The sequence below is a fragment of the Myxocyprinus asiaticus genome, chromosome 46, assembly GCF_019703515.2.
Source record: "Myxocyprinus asiaticus isolate MX2 ecotype Aquarium Trade chromosome 46, UBuf_Myxa_2, whole genome shotgun sequence".
Taxonomy (NCBI): Eukaryota; Metazoa; Chordata; class Actinopteri; order Cypriniformes; family Catostomidae; genus Myxocyprinus; species Myxocyprinus asiaticus.
Window position 1 is genome coordinate 31,604,792 of NC_059389.1, and position 16,962 is coordinate 31,621,753.

Sequence of the window (16,962 nt, forward strand, 5' to 3'; positions counted from 1 at the left end):
TTTAATACCTTCATCCTCCCAACAGGTGGCAGAGTGAATCTTGTTTGAAATGGCAAGTCTATTTTAAAATATAAATCTCAATTTAAAGTAAATTTACAATTCAAAGATAATTGTCATGATAATAAAATAAAAGACATAAAACAATGAGTATTACTTAATTGTTGAGTCAAGACACACACAAGGGTTGTCAACTGTCCTGTATTTGCTGGGATGGTCCGTATTTTGGCCGAAATTAAGATGTCCCGTACGGGACACCAATCGTCCTGTATTTAAGTGGAAGTAAGTGTTATTTCACACCTCTCCTCAACAACACATGATTTGTCTAATTCATGTCTGTAGCACAAACAGTGCGGGAGTTACACATTGAAATTGAAAGCTGAAGTGTATCATTTCTGAAATGGCATTGCATAAATAATCCCTGTTTTCAAAACAAATTCAGTAAAACTCCCCCCATCTCCAATTGGTTGTTAAAACAGATAGTCCTGCCCCAAACTCACACGATTGGTCAAGTCAATTGGGTTTTGATGCCACAGAGTCACACTATAAGGGTGAAATTATCCTACAATTTATATTTATAGTTTACTCTGCATATAAAGAATATTAAGAAAGAATTTTAACACTGAAAAAATGTTACATATCAGCTTAAATAATGATGGTTAGGGGTTTGTTCAAATAACTGACCCTACAGTACATACTGTATGCACAATAGGAGTCATGCCTTCAAATTATTAAGGTGCTTAATCAATTTGCTAATTTGATTTAGAAACATAAAAGGCAGCAGCAGTAGGGAAAGTTTCTCAAATTTGGTGTCATAAACTTTAGTTCTTGTGGTTAATGGTAATTTACTGCATGTTGGCATACGGAGCACATTATATAACCTGAAATTATGGCTATTATTTCACTAAAATTTATTTTTCACCATCTTTCCACGGTCTCCATACAATTCATTTTGACAAACTCAGCTGTGGAGAAACTCTTGCGGTATTCACATGGAAAGTTTGCTTGGAAGATTGTGGCTCACTCGAAACCAGGGATCTTTTTTTTCCTTCTGGGTTTTCAAACATTTTCAGCAATGTTCCTCCTGAGCCAATGAAGAGAGCGTCCTTAATAGTGAACAGCTGTTTGTCATTTAATAATTGCAGTTGAAAATAAAATGTTACAGAGTGAGTAAGGAACTCCTTTACTAATGGCATGAGAGTCACAAGTCACAGTGTTTTGTTATTTTCAACACAACATTAATTTTGTCTGTAGTGAGAATATAAACACTCATTCATTAATATTCTTTCTGATAAGCCATGAAAAATGTCAATGTGCTTTTGGCCTGATGAATTGGCCTCCTTGTTCTGCCTTTTGTTTTCATAGGCTTTTTTTCCATGGTGAAATCAGATACCCTGGATGTTTAATGGTAAAGGTCTAGGAATAACCTCACCCAGACAGCTCCTCCCAAAATAGCCTGTCTTCTGAGATTCTACGAAAAACACTTTCATGTCACATAAAAAAGAAAAAAAATTCTTTCCCATCACAGCAGCAGCTCTGCCGTCTGGCTCTCCTAACTGGTTTCCCCATCGTCTGCTACCTCTCTCATTCCTCCCCTATTCCACATCTGGAATCCAGGCCCACATTTATTTATGCGACTTGGGTTGTTTTTCAGGGAGTTTAAAGTTCTCTCCAATGTACCGTTGGCAGCCGGGCTGCATCCGATGAAGTCTACAATTACATTTTACCATAGCCGGTCACTCTGCAATTACATGTTTGACCACAGAATGTCTTGAAAAGCACAGCCTCATATGGCAGACAGAAATAGACTGGTTTCGTGTCTACTTGGACTTTAGCCCAGCTGAAACTATGCTGCTTGACTGACGAGGAGATTCACTGGGCTCATTTCAGACTGCAGCTGCATCTACTGAGTTCCAGATCTTCAGTTAGCATCACGGTGTGAAGATATCAACTGACAATATGTGGCTCTTCACTTGATAGGACGTGCAAACTTTTGGAAACTGTATTGTGGTAAGTCTTTCCCATACATAAACTCTATTGAAAAAGCTGTTTTTCTTGTCGCACTGATCTGTGTAGAATAAAGGGTGCTATGACCTCATGAACTCAATATGTGTGCCACAGAATTTAACGGGACAGCAGCATCACAGAGTAAATCATCTTGTTTGATTGCTAAATATCTCAAGGAGTTTTTTTCTTTGCCACTGTTGCCTTTGGATGACTCTCTGGGGGATTTGTAAGGGGTCTGTTTTCTGCTTTGAAATCAATGTGTTTTGTGAAAAGCGCAAGTAATTCTTACTTGACATGATCCGGATCAGAATGTGTTACAGAGTTAGAACCGTTTTTCTTTTAATTACTTTAAACTCTCCCTGGCTGATTGCACCTTTCAAACTAGAATGTCTAGGACATATACTTTGGAGATTTACTGTATGTGTCAGAATGATTTGGTTGTATTATTACCCTGCTCCAGAAATGTGCTGACTTTCGAAATCTGCCTGCTATTGTAGAGCTGATGGGTGTGTTTATGTGGAGCATCAAACATGTGGACACTGTGACCACTAATAACAGAGTTGAAGGAGTGTAACCATTTAATGGGCATCTAGAGACACAAACGTCTCCACTACCTCAAACAAATGCATCTGTGGATTTAAAGGGCTCAGGGATACTGTTACTACACTCAGTCTACCCAGAAAGACTCTTTGTTCAGCAGAGTCAGGCCTCAAGTCAAGATCACTCATGCAGTCTTGCAGTCAGCATTTTTCTTTAAATGCAAATTGGAGGGTTACAGTTCATTCTTTTTTTTTTTAAGCTTTGAAAAAAAAATCGTAAGCATTTTTAAAGTAGCCAATCTGTAAACTGACTACTTCATGAACTGTGGGTGGGGGAAGTGTGTCAAGAGTATAGCATCACTTTCATGCATGGAAACTTGGTCCACATGAATTTGTGCAAATGTGTCAAACAAATGAAAGTACAAATAAGTCTTGTTTGAGCTTCTGCTTTGTGCTATACCAGAAATGAGTCTGGCCTTCCATCAGTATGGAGTTATCAGCTGCAATGGTGTTCAGGACTACTGAATCAAAAGCAATAACTTAAACAAGGATAAAAAAAAAGTAAATTACACAAAGAGTAGATTGCAAATATAACAGTATTTTGTCAATTATGGATTTCTGTGGATCCAATTTATGGAACTAGTCAACATTAAGCCCGTTTAAATGCACATAGATACAACGATTACCCCCCAAAATTAGCTTATTTAAAAAATCTGATAAAGCAAGTGTTTACATGAGATTTGAAATAATCATGTTATTTCCTGCTTTTGATGTCAAATCGTGAAGAGACATGCGCTCAACACGTGCACATATTGGATAAGCCATTGAGAACACTGGTAAAGGTGTTTACATGCCACGCGAAATCGGTGTAATGGGCAAAAACGTACCTGGTTTATTCTTACGCCGTTTATGACCTTACACAATAAAGGAACGGCATTTTGCATTTACATGACCACATACGTTGTCTGCTTGTTAAGCATAATCGGTGTAAGAACGCGCATGTAAACAAGCTCATAAATGAATATAAATGGGCCTTTGGAGGCAATAATCAAGAAGTTCAATACACATAATTCAAGTAAATATAAAGAACATCTACAACTGCCCAGAGCTAGTTGGAAGCCTAAAATTATTTTGTACAGGATTCTCCATAAATACTGTTAGCTTCACAAAGCAGCAAACTATCTTTTGGTTAGCTAAGGTAACATCACAGTTGTAGGCTTTTGCTAGCCTTAAAGGTGTCATGCATTGCATTTTTTTATAATGTTCACTGAGGTCCATTTATAATGTTAGTAAGATTTTTTTCATCAAAAATAGTCATAATTTAGAAATAATTGTCCATTATCTATCCTGTTTTAGGCCCTCTGATTAAAAAGCTAAATTTTCGGGTCGTGTCCCCTTTAAAACTTCAATGTAAATGCCCACTGCTATGATTGGGGAACATCTTTGCATATGAAATAAGTGTCAATGCCCCCACCTTTACAGATGTGGAATTGTTTTGAAAATTTCGGATGGTTTCTGCAGTATGGCTGCTAAAGAATATTTATGTTGTTTTAAAGGAGTTTTAGATATTTATATTGGAAAACAAGCCAATAAAGTATTTTGTTGAGTAACGTGACGCCATGTGAGGAGCGGACGTTTAGGCAACGATCTCTGCGCACTGTGCTAGTTTTTAGTTATTTTGTTATAATCTGGTGAGATTTGATACACTCTGCTACATATTTTTTCTTTGAAGTCAATATGTAAAAAAATTCAAAATTTTCGGGCTCTGGAATTATAAAAAGACACTTATGTGCTCAAGCTGAAACCTCTGATGGGCCTGCGGACCAGGGACTCAGTTTGAACTGTGCCGTGGGAGAAATCCAGCGTCAACTGTCCAACATGTTTGTGATGCTGATGAAAGTTGTTGCTGACTTAGAAGATCTCGCTGTAATATGTCGATCCATTACGGCGATGGAAACAAAATTCTCTGAGTTGTTTACAAGAATGGCAGATGTTGGGAGGTGGATCGATTATCTGGAGTCATCGGAGAGGGAATTATCTGATAATCTGCTGGCGACCAAAGTTGATTTGGAACACGTTCTTGAAAAACTTGAAGATCTTGAGAATAGGAACCGCAGGAATAACTTCCGAATTGTTGGAATTCCTGAGCATGAGGAGGGCAGAGATATGGTGAAATTCCTAGACGAGCTCTTCCTGAGTCTGCTCGACATAACAGGCAATAAACTGGAAATCGAGTGAACTCACAGGGTTCTGGCTCATAGATCAGCTGAGGGAGAAAGGCCCCGATCAATCCTGGCCAAATTCCTGAGATCATCCGATAAAGATCTTGTGTTACGCGAGGCAAGGAGCAAAGGAAAGCTTTCTTGGAAGAATCACAAATTTGCGAATTTGACAAGAGAGAAACGTGATCGATTCAAGGAATGCAAGAAACTTTTACATCAATGGAAGGTCGCTTTTGCACTGATGTTCCCGGCCAAACTGAGTATAAATACTAAGGATGGCCATAAAGTATATAATGCCCCAAGCAAGCACTGTCCTTCATAAAAACATTGGCATGAGTAAGCCATTTGGTGTTTCTCATGTGAGTGGACTGACTCGCTGTACTTACTCTGGCTGTCTGAGGAAGCTGGGCCCATTTTTGTTTCTTTTTGTGATGGTTCTGCCTAATGGCTGGAGTTTGTTTTGTGGAATAACACTCCTTCAAGAAACTTTTGCATTGACAGAAGATCACTTTTACACTGACGTTCCCGGCCAGTGATAAGAATGACCGCAAAATATCTACATGCCTACAACAAGCGATGTCTGTTATAGAGTTGATAGGAAATTATGGTATGTTTCTTATGAGGCCTCTGAGTCAACTTGACTCGTTAAATATACACTGGACCGTCCGAGGAACCGGGACGCCTGTTTTGTTTCTTTTTTGTGCTGGTTTCACCTAGCGGCTGGATTTTGATTTGTGGAGGAACATACCTTCAGGACAATCTGCTTGTTCTTTGTGATTATGCCTTCTATTGGCTGGTGTTTGTTTTACCAAGTATTTTCTGTAATGTAATTTTGCCTCACAAAATTTGTATAGAAGGATTGAGCAATCCAACGGCAAAGTTGTCGTGGGGGTTCTCGTAGGCATGCATGGACTCTGAGTTTAGAGGGATCAACACCAGTTGGCGCTGTGGTTAACGGGGTTAATGCGCACGTTTTTCTTTTTTAAGTTTGTTTGTTCGGGGATTTATTGTTGCACTAATGCTGAAATGTAGTCTTTATAATTTTGTTTTTGACACACAATTTATTTTTTGTATTATTTCAAAATGTCAAATGTTAATATGATTTTCTCTCCACATGGAATTTGAATGGGTTGGGCACCCTATAAAAAGAAGGAAGGTTATTTCTTTTCTTAAATGCAAGAAATATGATATTGTGTTTCTTCAAGAAACTCATCTTTCCCCGCAGGAAGCTGGAAAATTTGGGAAGATATGGGGTGGACATGTTTTCTTTAGTGCTGGCTCAAGTAAAATTAGGGGAGTCATTATATTGATAAACATCTACAATTCAAATTTCTCAAACAGATTAATGATAAATTAGGAAGAGTCATTACTGTTTTAGCTGAAATTCAAGGGCAAAGGCTGATTTTGGCTAATATTTACACACCTAATGCTGATGATCAGGGCTTTTTTATAGATCTTGAAGGGATGTTGCAAGCCGCTGGCACCCCTCATTATATAATATTGGGAGAAGACTTTAATCTATTGACGGACTCAGTCCTTGATCATAGTGAAGCAAAAGTGTGAAAGCCCCCTAGAGCAACACTGACGCTTCACAGGATGTGTAAATATCTTGGTCTTACAGATATTTGGAGACTTTTGAACCCATCTGGTAGGGACTATAAATGTTTTTCTTCATGTTATTCTAGAATAGATTTGTTTTAATATATATATATATATCTAAATCCCTCATTTCATCTGTTGTGGATTGCTTAATTGGAAACATCTTAGTCTCAGATCATGCCCTGGTGGGTTTAGAGATGTTGCCACATACGGAGAAAAAGAAATCATATAGTTGGCGCTTTAATGTATCCCTTTTACAAAATCCTGATTTCCAACAAATGTTAAAGACTGAAATCGGGGCCTGGGTAGCTCAGTGGTAAAGACGCTGGCTACCACCCCTGGAGTTCACTAGTTTGAATCCCAGGGTATGTTGAGTGACTCCAGCCAGGTCTCCTAAGCAACCAAATTGGGCCGGTTGCTAGGGAGGGTAGAGTCACACTGGATAACCTCCTCGTGATTGCTATAATGTGGTTCGCTCTCGGTGGGGCGCGTGGTGAGTTGTTTGTGGATGCCGTGGTGGTTGGCGTGAAGCCTCCACACGTGCTATATCGCTGGGGTAATGCACTCAACAAGCCACGTGATAAGATGCGTGGGTTGATGGTCTCAAACGCGGAAGCAGCTGAGATTCATCCTCTGCCACCTGGATTGAGGTGAGTCACTACGCCATCACAAGGACTTAGAGCACATTGGGAATTGGGCATTCCAAAAAAAAAAAAAAAAAAAAAAGACTGAAATCAGTGTTTATATGAAGACCAACTGGTCCTCAGTATCTTCTGTGGGCATGGCTTGGGAGGCACTTAAGGCTGTTCTTAGGGGTCGGATCATACAGTATGCCTCATTTACCAAAAAATCCAAAGCACGAGAACACGTGGAGTTGGAAGGGAATATTAAAATATTAAATCCGAAGCTTTGGCTCTGACTGCGTACTGCCCAGTAACGGCTTTTCAGCCGGGCTCCTTTCAATGGCCCAAACAGGACATTAAGTATTTGGGTATTTTATTCTCAGCAAATGTATGTGATTTAGTCAGTTAATTTTGGCCCTTTTAATAAAAAGGTTTTCGAGCGATGTGGGCAGGTGGGCTTCATTACATTTATCTATGCTTGGGAAGGTTAATGTTATTAAAATGAATTGTATTCCATAATGTATCTACCTGCTACAGTCTCTCCCTGTAGATGTTCCCCTCTCTTATTTCAAATAATTTGATAGCATAGTGAAGTCCTTTATTTGGAATGGTAAGCATTCCAGGTTACATTTCAATAAGTTACATAGGCCGATTGACAAAGATGGGCTAGGCCTACCCAAGATTTTGTTTTATTATTACGCGTTCTGTCTCAGAAATTTGGCCCATTGGTCGCTCCCACCTGAGAGAGCCCCTCCCTGGTTTCGTATTGAACAAGAAGTCCTTGCCCCTATTTCGCCATTGCAAAGCCTTTCGATCAAACTGACCAGAGAAGTTAAGTCACACCCCGTTATCTCGCATTTGCACGTGGTTTGGACAAAAGTGTCCAGAGTTTTTAATTCGGACATTTATTTAAAAGTTGCCTCAAGCATATGGCTGAACCCTAAATTAAATATTAATAAGTCCCCTTTCTGTTGGTCAGAGTGGATTGGGAGGGGGGTTACTACACTCGGTGACCTATATGAGAGTGGAGTGTTGAGATCTTTTGATAATTTGGTTCAAGATTTTAAGATTCCTAGATCCCAGTTATTTAGGTGTTTACAGCTGCATCACCTGCTCTTTACTATTTTTGGGAGTAGTGTACACCCCCTTAAAGTGGCAGATACTCTGGAAATGGTGATTACTGCTTTTGGGAAAGGTCATGAAGCATCTGTGTATTACTCCCTGTTAATTCAGAGTCTGGAGGATGGAGCTTCATCTTCTCTCAATAGATTATGGGAGAAGGATTTAAACCTGGTATTGTAGGAGGGAGTATGGGCTAGGATCCTAAAAAGCATCAAGTCTGCATCTAGAGATGCAAGGATCCGTCTGATGCAATTTAAGATTTTGCATCGGTTCCACTGGACCCCCTCTAGATTGTATAGGTTGGGTCTTAAAGACACACCCACCTGCTGGTGGTACCAATCAGAAGACGGAGACACAATACATGTATTTTGGGGATGTGTAAAGATCCAAGAATTTTGGTTGGGGGTTCAGAACTTTATGTGTGAGGTGTTGAACACTGAACTTTCATTTAGCACCAGACTCTGTATCCTGGGTGATGGGACAACTCTTGATATTGGGGACAGCTATTTAAAAAGCTGGGTCCTAGCTGGAGTCATGATTGGTAAGATTATCATCCTCAGGGGATAGAAGTCGGCTGGGGCACCCTCATTTAGGGAATGGTGCGGGGAGATGGGCGAGGTGGCGGTGTTGGGCCTCATGTATTCAGATAGAAGACAAAGGCAGGCCTAACACAGTCGTAAAAACCTAACTCAAGCCCCCACATACCAAGTCGTAAATCTTACTGATAAAAATTGCACCAAAATCAAACAAAGGGAGTCCAAAACAGACTACAAAATCCCATGAAGCCTTGCTCACTAAAGGATCGAACTCTCAACTCCTATTGGATGAGGCACACAACAGAACGTCCCTCAAACCATGACATCATCAGGAGTAGAAATACCTCTGAAATGCTTCTGGGATTTTCTTCCAGCAACTTTGTTCGCAGTGTATAGACGCAGCTCATCGCTGCTCTCAGGTGCAACCTTGTGGCACAAGGAAGTAACGTCCAACTTGAAACTGTGGCCATACAATCTCCATCTCACTGGACGAGTTGAGATTACTCTGTGTTTAACAGAACACTCTAACGGATCCGAAGGAGACTGCTGAGCAATCCGCATCTTTATCTGTTTGCTGCAGAAGTGAAGAGATTAAAGATTTCTCTTCCATCAATCAATCAAGTCGACATTTCTGATTTCTCCGCCAGCCCGCCGAGAATCAGCAGCCGTACCGCCCGCAGACAGAGCGAGGAAACTGTCTCCTGTCATCACCCGAGCCTCAAGGTACCGGGTCGGAGTTAAAGGACGGATGAACACACATTCTGCATCCTCATGCGATTCAAGTAAGAGGTTTACGTCTGGGCAGAGATAGAACATTATAGTGTGTTATTCTTGTGTTTCAAGGTTTTTGCTTGTACAGTTTACGGACCGCCATGTCCGCTCATTATTTATACTCAGGGTATTAATTATCACGAATTTGTTTTGCTGTATTGTGGTCTAACCAAATTGGACTGTTGTGCATTTTTGCCATCGTGGGTGAGACCGGCAAACTGAGTTTATCCATTAAAGAGTAGAAGAATGCGGGACTTTTACGAGCCGTCCACCACGTCTCTGAGTGATTAACTAACAGCTGCTTTCTCTTCTACGATCGCGAAATCGGCTTTAGGGCCGTCACTTTATTCTCTCTCTCTCTCTCGTACTAACCACACACACACACACACACACACACACACACACTCGCTCTCTCTCACACACACACCCTCATGTGTTATAGAATTATTTTGATTTCCATATCTAATCGTATTACTATTTAGTTTGTAGTTGTAAGTCGGAAGTTTATTGACTGCATTGTATTAATTATTAATTGATATTACTGCATAAATAATCTTTGTTTATATTACAAAGAGAAGTGTTTTGGTTTGTTTTGCATAAGCCTGTGTCATGCTGATGGGATGTCAGTGCTCGGATTCAAGCCTTCATTCATTGTTTTTTTTTCCCGAAAATCAATATTCTTCGGATGTCGATTTTCCTAAGAAAACAATCTAATATTGAGACTGTTATACTATCTGGTTATTAGTCCCTGATTCCAAAGTGGTGCCCCATCAATGTTAATCCTTATTAATATTCTGTTGATTTTTGATAATTGATAATTATCTTTGATGATTGTTGAATTTGAATGATCAATAAGCTTGTGTTAATTTTAATTAATGTTTCATCGATGTTAACAGTTAACGATTATCTTTGATAATTGTTGATTTAAAGGATTAAAAAAGCTAACATTGATTCTCATCAATGTTCTATTGATTTTAATAATTAATAATTATCTTTGATAATTATTAATTATTGCTAATAACCAAACCTGCTCCTAAACGTAGTGCACTACATTTACTGGAGCCCCATTTGAGGTTTTAATGAGTTAGATTCAATTAATTAATTTAAATATTAATTAATAACTAAAGAAATAATTATTAATTATTTCTGATAGTAACACTGATCTAAACAACCAGTAAGGCCCTACATAATAATTGGTGCCCCGTGTGAGGTATCCTACGTGCCAGTTCTGTCACAGTGTATGCAAAAGAATCCAAAGTAATAATTTGAATCCTTACTTCAAAGTTTGGTTCTGTTTGACAATTTACTTCTCACAACTTGCCAAACATAAGCCAGTGTGGTGTGAAAGTGCTCTTAAGAGTGAATTAGGGGTTGGTAAATTTGCTTTTAGATAGTCTGCTTAAATCCTGCTGTTGTTGTTATTTAACTCCTAACACTTTCATCTAGATGTTACAGAGAGGTGCCAAGTCACTTCATTGACGTCCACCAAAGAGAGAACACAGTGAAATTTGCACATTACATAACAGTAGCACTTAAGCCACAGGTCGAAGCCACTCACCTGTGCATTCGTGTCAGCATTATAGCAACTGTAAAACAACAAGCTATCAGAGCCACTGTGTCGCAAGAATTTTTACTGCCCCAGTAAAATGAGTCACCAATCGCCCCGCGTAACTGGAGCTGAAGCTCCACAGAGGTTAGTCGACCCAGCACTGCAAGATGTAGTCGCTGCTGTCCTCCGTCTCTCCGTAGAGGACAGAGATAACCTTAACGGCTACAATATTAGTCGTTGTGATGAAGCATTGCAGGAACTAGTTGATTATGTCAACAACCCGGTCGGGAAGCCAAAGAGCACAATCCTGGACCTAGTGGGCCAAATGTTCCTTCTTTATCACCGCAAAACCCAACTGCAAACCGCAGAGCACCAGGCCCAGCTCGCCCTGCTGCAGAGCAGCTACCAAGCAGTGCAGAGGGAAAATCTCAGCCTGCACCAAGACGTTAGGTGCACCCAAGCTGAGAAAGTCCAGGCACAGGAAGATAATGCCCGGATGCAGGAGGAAAATGAAACCCTGCGCAGGCAGCTTCAAGCTGCCCAGCTAAGAGTAGAGTCAGATCAGGTAAGTGCAGCTGAAATGCACAGCACAACATCTGACATAGAAGAGGGCCCCCTCTTTAGCGCTACGCGTAGAAATGTGCCCCTGAGAAACCCTGGGACACACGCTAGGAGCCCCTAGTGGTACAGTCTCTGACTTCGTACTCCAAGACACTTTTCAAGCTCCTCCAGCAGCCTGCTGGTTGGATGCAGGTGCCCCTCCTTATAGTTGCCCTCCTCAGTCAGTTTTCAGTCACGCCACCGTGCATTTCAAACCGACTGATTCCACACCATGGAGAGGGGACAATTATTTCCATGCCCAGAGTGGTGTAAGCGGCTCGAATATCCCATTAGCCAGGGAGCTGTACGCAACCCGGGGTCCACCCCCACGTGTCGACTGGACTCCTTCCCCACCACGAAGGGGAGGAAGTCATCCTCATTGCTATAGCAATCTGAGTGACTATGGTGTTTCGGATGACTCGGACAACCCGTGGTCATACCGACACCAACGCTTGCGTACTCGAGTCCCTCGCAGGGGACATAGAACGCTTTGACCCAAATAATCGAGATTCAAACATCGACAATTATCTTAGGGAAATTGAGCACTGCCTGGTTGACTTGCCTTATGCTTCGTTGCGTGAAAAACTCAAGCTTATATGGAAGACCACGGTAAGGAGTGTCCATGCGTTCATGGAAATGCTACCGACTGGTACACGAAACTGCTACTCAGCTCTGTGTAAAGACCTATGTGAGGAGTATTCGCTGTATATCGACGAAGCCTCCGCTACCATAGCTGCTTTCGCCATCACCCAGAAGAGGCACGAGCCTCAGCGTGAGTATTATAGATGCCTGAGAACCACGTACTTCCAAGGAAGTAACGCACTAAGTCTGGAGGAGGAACGAGCTTTCAAGTCTCTTTTCCTTCACAACCTCCACGAGTGCGTGTGATATGATGTCACGATGCACTGCAGAATGGGCAACCCCACCATGCAGGAAATCAGAAAGTACATGCAACTGACATGGGAGACACGCGTGTGCTCTGCCCGAGGGCATGAAGGTGACGCCAGAGCCCTGGGGATCCAAGCCTCATATGCAGACCTAGCACTTAAAGGCAACGAAATGCCTCGCGTTAAGGTGAATGCTAGAACAGGACCCCAGAGGCGTCGATCACCCCGCCAGCAGGGTAGGCAACAGAACCAGGGGGGTGGTGACCAGACACACCCCCAGGGTCATGGCAGGCCTAAACAACAAACGTTCGCCGGCCAAAAGGAAAGGCGCGGTTCAAACGAAAACCCAAACAAGAAGGTGAGTGGGTAGGCAAGGTTTCAAATCCCCTTAGAGAACAAGATTTGAGAAAAGAAATGGAGGACATAAGGAGATGCTTGACTGAGTTAGTAACAAAGCTTGACGTGCTCTGTTGTTCACCAGGTCCGCCGACCTCCTCAAAGGAACACAGCACTGAAACCCCGTCAGTATGACTAGATGATGTACCCCCTCCCTTTAACGGCAAAGTTTACTTTGTAGGTCAGGAAAAGGGGAACATGGTCCAAGTTGCTTCCCAAAGCAGTCACTCCTAACATGCCACACCCTCCTTTTCTGACCTTCTTGGGCGATCTGTACCATAAGGGCAACGCTTGACGTGTCATTCCGCTCCCACTCACTACTCGAAAACCAGTTCCAAAATAGTCTAATGGGTTCCAACACCTTCACAGAGGTGGCTAGAGCAAAGCTCTCCCTTGGCAAACCGTTATAGACACAGACCTGCAACGTAAGTATCACAAGCTACATGCAAGATAGGTTGTCTATCACAAAACGGGCCTGGATTGACACCTTTCAAGGGATGACGCTAGTACACCCTGTTTACATATGTCCCATTAATACGGAACCACTGTTAGTTGGCCAGGACCTACTGAACCGATTGGCTCCGCTCATTGACTGCCTTCATGGACACGTGGGCTCAGGTTGACATACCGAGACCACTTGGTCCAGAAAAAAGTTCGCCAGCTTCAGATGCACACGTCGCCATCGTCCAAAAAATCCAGCAGAGACAACGACTCCAATAAGAACAATTACAGGGCTTGGGTAAAACCCTTCAGGGTACTATAGTCACTGTAAATTTGCAATCTGTTCTTATCAATAACACTTTGCACGCTTTAGGGACTTTGTCAGAGAAATCAACTTATGCGTGTATCGTTAGAGATCTAATGCAGGACCTCAGGGAAATTAGACATCCGTCAACAGTCTGAGTGGTGGAAGGATTCCAGCTTACCTGGTCTCCCTAGACCTTGTCGAACAAATCCTTAGATCTGCTACTATCTCCATTGTGCAACCTTCACAGATACACACGGCATATAGTTTTGGCATTGAAATTCCAATCCATGTAAATCCTCAGATCCTCAAAATAGGATTAATCCTCAATCTACTGTCATAGGCAGAATATATATAGACTAAAGTCCGTATTTAATGTTGGTTTTCAGAGAGGTAATGCACACATTCACCTCAAAACACCACCAACACTCGCCTACCATGATGAGGACCCCACGCTCTACCTTATCCCTAACCTAAACATGTGTACCAAGACAAAGTACATTCATTGGGTTTGTCAAAACACAACCTCTTTGTTAGAGAGGTGACTAACTACCTCCCTGAACAAGTGTTAAGGTAGCATGTCCATCAAAGATGAAGGAACAGAGACAATGGTAGAGCGAGCAGGCAATCGCTGGCTCGTTAACACACCAGCCACTGAAGTCCCAGTGTCATAGACTGCCACTAAACTAAGGCTACCAAACCAAACAGAGTTTTTTAATGGTTCCCCAAAGGAGCCACCGTGCACATTGACGATATTGTCCTCCATTATCTCAACGTCGACAAAAATGACACAGAAATTGAGATCATGGACGCATTTAGAGGTCACAGCCTCACCGTTGATGACACCCTTCGACAGCAGCTTCGCTGAAGGGATGAAATTAGTGAAGTTCAGTCTCAAACCGACTGGCTTGACCACTATATTTCCTAGTCACATAAGCAGATCGTCATCTTACCAAGAACAACCTATCAGTTTGGTTGCCCTCTGGCTCCTCCTTAGTGGTTGGATCATCGCAATTATTGCACACACCATGTACAGGTACATTCAACACCTACAGGCCAGACTGGACTCACTTCTCATATAGCCGCGTTTTACACACCAGTCTGAGCCCATCCCACAGGTTAACCCCAATAATTTCCAAGGATAAGCCTTTAACCTTTAACCCTCCTTTCCTCTAACATTTTGTTCCTAGTAACCAATGTCAGGTTCTACTTTGATTTTGTGTTATGACCAAAGAACAACAAAGGATTGTGTTATGGCTAATGCTGTGCCTTCCAATAACTTGAAATGTTTATGTGTGATGAATGTAGTTTTAGATTTAGCTAGAAGTTCTATGCCCAGATGTGCCTCAATCTCTGTCCAGACAATAAAGCCTCTGTGAACACTAATGAACTGTATGGACTGTGCAACCATTTTTCTTTCCTATCAGGAATACATGGATGGCGTAACCCACAGGTTACTGTGAACCGACAAGAACTGTTCGGCCCTTCAGTTGCTCTAAAGATGCTGGACAACAACCAAAGGGGGGAATGTTGGGCCTCCTGTATTCAGATAGAAGACAAAGGCAGGCCTAACACAGTCGTAAAAACCTAACTCAGGCCCCCACATACCAAGTCGTAAATCTTACTGATAAAAATCGCACCAAAATCAAAGGGAGTCCAAAACAGACTACAAATCCCATGAAGCCTTGCTCACTAAAGGATCAAACTCTCAACTCTTATTGGATGAGGCACACAACAGAACGTCCCTCAAACCATGACATCATCAGGAGTAGAAATACCTCTGAAATGCTTCAGGGATTTGCTTCCAGCAACTTTGTTCGCAGTATATAGATGCAGTTCATCGCTGCTCTCAGGTGCAACCTCGTGGCACAAGGAAGTAACGTCTGACTTGAAACTGTGGCCATACAATGTCCATCTCGCTGGAAGAGTTGAGATTACTCTGTGTTCAACCAAACACTCTAACAGATCCGAAGGAGGCCGCCGAGCAATCCGCATCTTCATCCATTTGCCTGCAGAAGTGAATAGATTAAAGATTTCTCTTCTATCTTCAATCAAGTCGACATTTCTGATTTCTCTGCCAGCCCGCCAAGAATCAGCAGCCGTACTGCCCGCAGACAGTGCGAGGAAACGGCCTCCCGTCATCACCCGAGCCTCAAGGAACCGGGTCGGAGTTAAAGGACGGATGAACACACATTCTTCATCCTCATGCGATTCAAGTAAGAGGTTTATGTCTGGGCAGAGATAGAATATTATAGTGTGTTATTCTTGTGTTTCAAGGTTTTTGCTTGTACAGTTTATGAACCGCCATGTCCGCTCATTATTAATACTTAGGGTATTAATTATCACGAATTTGTTTTGCTGTATTGTGGTCCAACCAAATTGGACTGTTGTGCATTTTCACTATCGCGGGTGAGACCGGTAAACTGAGTTTATCCATTAAAGAGTCAAAGAACGTGGGACTTTTACAAGCCGTCCACCGCATCTCTGAGTGATACACTAACAGCTACTTTCTCTCCTACGGTCGCGAAATCGGCTTTAGGGACGTCACTTTATTCTCTCTCTCTCTCTCTCTCTCTCGTACTAACCACACACACACACACATACACACACACACACACTCTCTCTCACACACACACCCTCATGTGTTATAGAATTATTTTGATTTCCATATCTAATCATATTACTGTTTAGTTTGTAGGTGTAAGTCGGAAGTTTATTGACTGCATTGTATTAATTATTAATTGATATTACTGCATAAATAAACTTTGTTTATATTACAAAGAGAAGTGTTTTGGTTTGTTTTGCATACGCCTGTGTCATGCTGACGGGATGTCAGTGCTCGGATTCAAGCCTTCATTCATTGTTTTTTTTTCCCGAAAATCAATATTCTTCGGATGTCGATTTTCCTAAGAAAACAATCTAATATTGAGACTGTTATACTATCTGGTTATTAGTCCCTGATTCCAGGGTGGTGCACCTTCAGTGTTAATCCTTATTAATATTCTGTTGATTTTTGATAATTGATAATTATCTTTGATGATTGTTGAATTTGAATGATAAATAAGCTTATGTTAATTTTAATTAATGTTTCATCGATGTTAACAATTAATGATTATCTTTGATAATTGTTGACTTAAAGGATTAAAAAGCTAACACTGATTCTCATCAATGTTCTATTGATTTTAATAATTAATAATTATCTTTGATAATTATTAATTATTGCTAATAACCAAACCCGCTCCTAAACGTAGCGCACTACATTTACTGGAGCCCCATATGAGGTTTTAATGAGTTAGATTAAATTAATTAACTTAAATATTAATTAATAACTAAAGAAATATTTATTAATTATTTCTGATAGTAACACTG

The 16,962-nt window shown here is 41.3% G+C and overlaps 1 protein-coding gene across 2 annotated transcripts in view; it reads left to right on the plus strand.

Annotated features, from left to right (window-relative positions):
- The first annotated feature begins 1,581 nt into the window (after positions 1-1,581).
- Positions 1,582-16,962, plus strand: part of LOC127435879 (protein inscuteable homolog) — a 182,543-nt gene continuing 167,162 nt past the window's right edge. For both annotated transcript variants that reach the window (XM_051689624.1, XM_051689625.1), the window contains exon 1: positions 1,582-2,007. The gene's annotated coding sequence lies outside the window, so the exon portion shown is untranslated. The remainder of the gene's footprint in view (positions 2,008-16,962) is intronic.